Genomic DNA, 6,024 nt, shown 5'->3' with positions numbered 1-6,024 from the left:
GCTTTCCATTCTAGTGTGAGCCAAATACAATGGTGCTAATATTTTTGCAATGATTTTATATATTTAAAAGATTTTAGAGAGACTTAGGAGTGTGTTTGGTTTTCCATAGTATTGTATCAAGCTACTGATGCCACATGGGCAGATAGACCTGGGCTCTGCATCAGGAAGTCCAGCAGACCTGAACTCCAAAGACTATTCCAGCTGTCACCACCCTCCCCCCTGTTTTGCCCTCCCCACCTTTGGGAAGGGGCCCTAAAACAACTTTGTACCCCCTGATAATATCCCTCTCAGAGGCCCTGAACAGGAGTAGCAGAGGTCGGCACACCACCAGGCAAGCGTGCTACCTCAGGAGCCAGGAGGTCTTGGGCCAGTCCTGCACACGCACTGTAGTGGTGAGGTCGGTGAACATCTCAACACGGAGGTTGTTTGCAGGCTAGGAAACTATTGTTCGGAGCTTGAGGTACTGAAGACATGCCAAATGCAAGCTCCTCCTCTGAATTGTCTCTTTTCAAGCTGCACACTGGGACCAAAGTCCAGGCAGGCACCCATGTGTGTCCTTAAAGGCAAGCGTGTGGTTGCTGGCTCAGCTGTGCAGGCCCTTCCTATTGTCTAGAAAGAGTCCAGCTGCAAGAACTGATCAAACGGAGTGAGGTTTTTCTAGTCTGTTAGGTCACAGCTGTTGGAGAAGACACGGGGCTAACTCTGCAGAATATTCCACTATGGAATGTGTATTCCCCCACCCACTGTCCCCATCTAGTTGACCTGTGAAATCCTTGCTTGTCTGTGTTGGAAAACTTGTTGCTTGCTCACCAGTGTCCCTTGTTCCTGCTAGAGACTCTGTGACTTGAACACCTACATTACAGGGAGAAATTCAAAGGGCCAGTGAGACAAGTTACCTGTTGGGAGCCCCTTCAACAGTTGTTCCTAAAGGAATGGGGCTCTTTTACAGTGACCTCGCTTGCAGGGGACTTCTGGCAGAGGTATGACCAGGGCCTCTGAGAGGAATTTTATTGGGGGTAGAAAGTTTCTTTTGGGCCCCTTCCCAAAGGAGAAGGGGAAAAGAACGGGGGGTGGTGGTGGTTGTGGTGGTGATGAGTATGGGCAGAATGGGGGTGGGGAGGGGGCAAAACAGGGCAGGACAGGATGGCAGCAGCCAGAACAGTCTTTGGAACCCAAGTCTACCTGGTTTCCCTGATGTGGAGCCCAGGTCTGCCTGCCCTCACAGTGTTGCCAGCTAGATACAGTAATACAGAAAACCAAACATATTCCTATGACTCTCTAAAACAGGGATGTCCAAAGTTTTTGGCAGGAGGGCCACATTGTCTCTCTGACACTGTGTCGGGGCCTGGGAAAAAAAGAATTAATTTACATTTCAAATCTGAATAAATTTACATAAGTTTACATAAACGAATATATTAAAGATGAACTTCTATGAATGAATGAAGGTCTTGCAATAGATCAAGGCCTATAAAAGGCCTTGCACAAAGCAAGGCTGGCCTTTCCTTTGCTGCCGCTACTGCATCAGAGATGTGAAACAGCAAGCAGTGGAGGGAGCCCTCATCCCACAGCTCACGCGAGAGGTCTAACAGTCGCCCTCATGCTGAGACTCTGAGGGAGAGTCAGCATGGCTTCTGTAAGGGTAAGTCTTGCCTCACGAACCTTATAGAATTCTTTGAAAAGGTCAACAGGCATGTGGATGCGGGAGAACCCGTGGACATTATATATCTGGACTTTCAGAAGGCGTTTGACACGGTCCCTCACCAAAGGCTACTGAAAAAACTCCACAATCAGGGAATTAGAGGACAGGTCCTCTCGTGGATTGAGAACTGGTTGGAGGCCAGGAAGCAGAGAGTGGGTATCAATGGGCAATTTTCAGAATGGAGAGAGGTGAAAAGCGGTGTGCCCCAAGGATCTGTCCTGAGACCGGTGCTTTTCAACCTCTTCATAAATGACCTGGAGACAGGGTTGAGCAGTGAAGTGGCAAAGTTTGCAGACGACACCAAACTTTTCCGAGTGGTAAAGACCAGAAGTGATTGTGAGGAGCTCCAGAAGGATCTCTCCAGACTGGCAGAATGGGCAGCAAAATGGCAGATGCGCTTCAATGTCAGTAAGTGTAAAGTCATGCACATTGGGGCAAAAAATCAAAACTTTAGATATAGGCTGATGGGTTCTGAGCTGTCTGTGACAGATCAGGAGAGAGATCTTGGGGTGGTGGTGGACAGGTCGATGAAAGTGTCGACCCAATGTGCGGCGGCAGTGAAGAAGGCCAATTCTATGCTTGGGATCATTAGGAAGGGTATTGAGAACAAAACGGCTAGTATTATAATGCCATTGTACAAATCGATGGTAAGGCCACACCTGGAGTATTGTGTCCAGTTCTGGTCGCCGAATCTCAAAAAAAACATAGTGGAAATGGAAAAGGTGCAAAAGAGAGCGACTAAGATGATTACGGGGCTGGGGCACCTTCCTTATGAGGAAAGGCTACAGCGTTTGGGCCTCTTCAGCCTAGAAAAGAGACGCTTGAGGGGGGACATGATTGAGACATACAAAATTATGCAGGGAATGGACAGAGTGGATAGGGAGATGCTCTTTACACTCTCACATAATACCAGAACCAGAGGACATCCACTAAAATTGAGTGTTGGGCGGGTTAGGACAGACAAAAGAAAATATTTCTTTACTCAGCGTGTGGTCGGTCTGTGGAACTCCTTGCCACAGGATGTGGTGCTGGCGTCTAGCCTAGACGCCTTTAAAAGGGGATTGGACGAATTTCTGGAGGAAAAATCCATTATGGGGTACAAGCCATGATGTGTATGCGCAACCTCCTGATTTTAGAAATGGGTTAAGTCAGAATGCCAGATGTAGGGGAGGGCACCAGGATGAGGTCTCTTGTTATCTGGTGTGCCCTGGGGCATTTGGTGGGCCGCTGTGAGATACAGGAAGCTGGACTAGATGGGCCTATGGCCTGATCCAGTAGGGTTGTTCTTATGTTCTTATGAGAGCAGTTGCGTCGGGCCAGTGCGGGCTCCAAAAAATCACTGGAGGACCAGAGGCTCACTGGAGACTGGGAGCTCCCTGAGAGCCGCATTGAGAGGCCTTGAGGGCTGCAAGTGGCCCCAGGGCCAGGGTTTGGGCACCCCTGGTCTAATCACTCTTCTCCAGATTTTCTCTTCCATTGGGTCCCACCCCCTTCTTTTCTCAATCCAGGGAACAGGAGCAGGGCCTAGGAGACAGGAGTAAAGGGACTAATTTGTACCTGGGCCCAGGGTCAAAAAGGGGTGGGTATACCTGGGCTCCAAAGACTTTTCCAGCTGTCTCCCCCCTCCCCCCACCCTGTTTTGCCCCTCCCTGCCCCCATTTTGCACACCCATCACCACCTTCCCCCTGTTTCACCCCTCCTCTTTTGCAAAGGGGCCCAAAAGAAACTTCACACCCCCTGGTAAAATTTCTCTCAGAGGCCCTGCCCTATGCCACCTTCTAAGCTCCACTTCTGGGAGATCAGAAGGCTCCTGCAGACAATTGCCTTTGCCTTGCTGCTCCTCTACTGCTCCAACATATATGCATGCACACACTGCTGCACAGGCTGACAGCTTGTGCCCTGTCCCACCAATACTTTTTCAGGACCCAGTCCTGTGTCCACTGGGCAGGCCACTCCCTGGGTCTAGTAAGACCTGAAGACATTCCTGTCTATGGATTCACCCTACCTATGCACCTTAACTTGGAGTGGTGGGAGATACTTAGTGTAGTTCATCTGTTCTGAATGCAAAAACTCCTGGGTTTAATCCAGCAGACTCGATGCCTTTTAACATGGGTTGGAGAGACAGGGGTGCTGAAAGGGAAGTCTGGACAGTGGTTGCCTGGCTCTGATTGGTCTGTGGAACTCCTTGCCACAGGAGGTGGTGGGGATGGCACCTGACAGCCTAGATGTCTTTCAAAGTGGGTTGGACAGTCAGGGGTGCTGAAAGGGAAGTCTGGACAGTGGTTGCCTGCCTCTGGTTGGTCTGTGGGACTCCTTGCCACAGGAGGTGGTGGGGATGGCACCTGACAGCCCAGATGTCTTTCAGAGACAGAGGTGCTGGACACAGGGGCTGGCTAGCTGACTGGCAGACTCTCTCCCTTTCTGCCCTTGGATTTCAGGGCCTGGGATGGGGGGCTTTTCATGGTGTTGCACAGGTTCTGTGGGCAAGTGGGCCTTCTTGTGGCCAGCTCCCTGGAGCTGTGAAGCACCCCATCTGGGTCTCCCTGTGTGTCTGGAGCCCAGCCCAGGTGCTGCTATCATTTTGGGAACTGGAGGCCCCTGACAGGCTGCAAAGGGGTGAAGAGTGCAGAGCCCCAGGTGCCCTGCTGGACTGCTGCAGGCAGGGACACCTCCTTGGGGGCTGCTGCTCACTTCCACCAGCAGGCCCAGGTCGGACCAGTCCTGCTTGGGGGGACCTCTTGGCTCCCTCTCTCCAGGAGGCTCCTAGGAGGAGAAGAGTCCCCCAGCCAGAGGTGGGGACGCAGCAGCAGCACCCTGGAGGTGGGGGGCAAAGGAGCGTCTGCCCCCCCTCTCCTGCCTGCCTGCGATGAGGGGGGAGGCGCGTCACAGGCGCAGCCCACCTGAAGGGGCGCTGCGAAGAGGCCGGGCAGGCGACTCACGTGGCGGAGGGCGGGGCTGGAGCTGTGCAGCAGTGACGTCAGGAGAACCCCGTGACGCGGCCGCAGAGCGAAGAGGCGGCCGGAGCAGCCCGTCTTCGGGGGCGGCGCGCTGGCGCGGCGGGTGTGTCCGCGGCAGGGGTGCGGACCGTGGCTCGGCCACGAGTTCGCGCCTGCCGGGGAGCCGGCGCCGCCTGGTGGGCGCCCAGACGGAGCGCGCGGGCGCTCCCGGGGGCGGGCCAGGCAAGAGCGCGGGGCGAGCGCGGCTCGCGGCCGGCGCCGCCCGGGGAGGCTGCGGGCGTGCCCAGCGGTCTCCCGGGCAAGGGCCGCCGAGCTCCGGGGCCCCGAGGCGCCCGCGCTGCCCCTTTTGCTCCCCGGTGTGCCCCAGGGCCCGCAGAGGGAGGGAGAAGCGGCAGCACTCGGGCGGGGAGCTCAGCCCCCCCTCCCCGCAGGAGAAGTTCACCCTCGCGTCTCCCCAGCAAAGCAGGCGCCGCGCGCAGCTCCGGGTTCAGCCACTGGCATGGCTCGGTCAACCTCCATCCTTCCCCCCTCCTCCATCCCTCTCCCCACCATTCCTCCCCCATCCATCCATCCTCCCCCCCCCGCCCAGGAGGAGGAGGAGCAGTGGAGGCAAGTAGGCGGAGATGAGCATTCCCCAGCAACCTGCTGCCTGAGGCAACGGTTTCAGTTGGCCTCACGGGTGGGCCAGCCCTGCCCCAGGGAGGCAGCAGGCCACCTACAGCCTTCTATCATTTTAAATCATGTTCAGATTGTGATGCGTGAAAAAAGTAGCTTAGCAGTTGCAGCATGAAGAAATCCACCTTTAAACTGCAGAGTAAATAACTGATCAGTAACCAGCCGCAGCCACTGCGGCAAAATCAATGCCAGGCATAACGTGATCATTTCCCCGTCTGGATGTTTGCTGGCAGACAGGGCCTTCTCTGCATTGGCATCCCCACAGGGATGGCACCAGCTCACCTTGGTCACCTGCTTTATGGGGCCTAGTGGGCATGCATGCACAAAACGCTCTCTTGCGCTTGGAAATGGGTTCTGTTGTGGTTTCCTCCCTGTACTTGGATGCGAGGCCTGTGAGGTCAACTGAATTGAAGGCTGTTTGCACAATGGCCAGTTTTTGTCCTTGTGTCGCAAAGCATATTGGACACCTTTGCTTTGGTTTTCTGGGCCAAATTTAGCTCTTTGAAACCTAGCAGGTCAGAGATGTGGCAAGCCCAAGTCCTCCCTGACTTCGGAGTCCTCTGCAGCACTCTGGTGCCCTGCTGGGGATCTCTCTTCATGTTCCTGATTATTTTCTGTTTATCAACACCTTGCCTCGAGGTGCTCATTAACTGCAAGTGTAACTTATCCAGAGCCATGTGTTTTTCCATACAC

Source organism: Tiliqua scincoides, chromosome 7 (genome assembly GCF_035046505.1).
Source record: "Tiliqua scincoides isolate rTilSci1 chromosome 7, rTilSci1.hap2, whole genome shotgun sequence".
In the NCBI taxonomy this organism is placed as follows: domain Eukaryota; kingdom Metazoa; phylum Chordata; class Lepidosauria; order Squamata; family Scincidae; genus Tiliqua; species Tiliqua scincoides.
Note: the sequence above shows the minus strand (reverse complement) of the source record.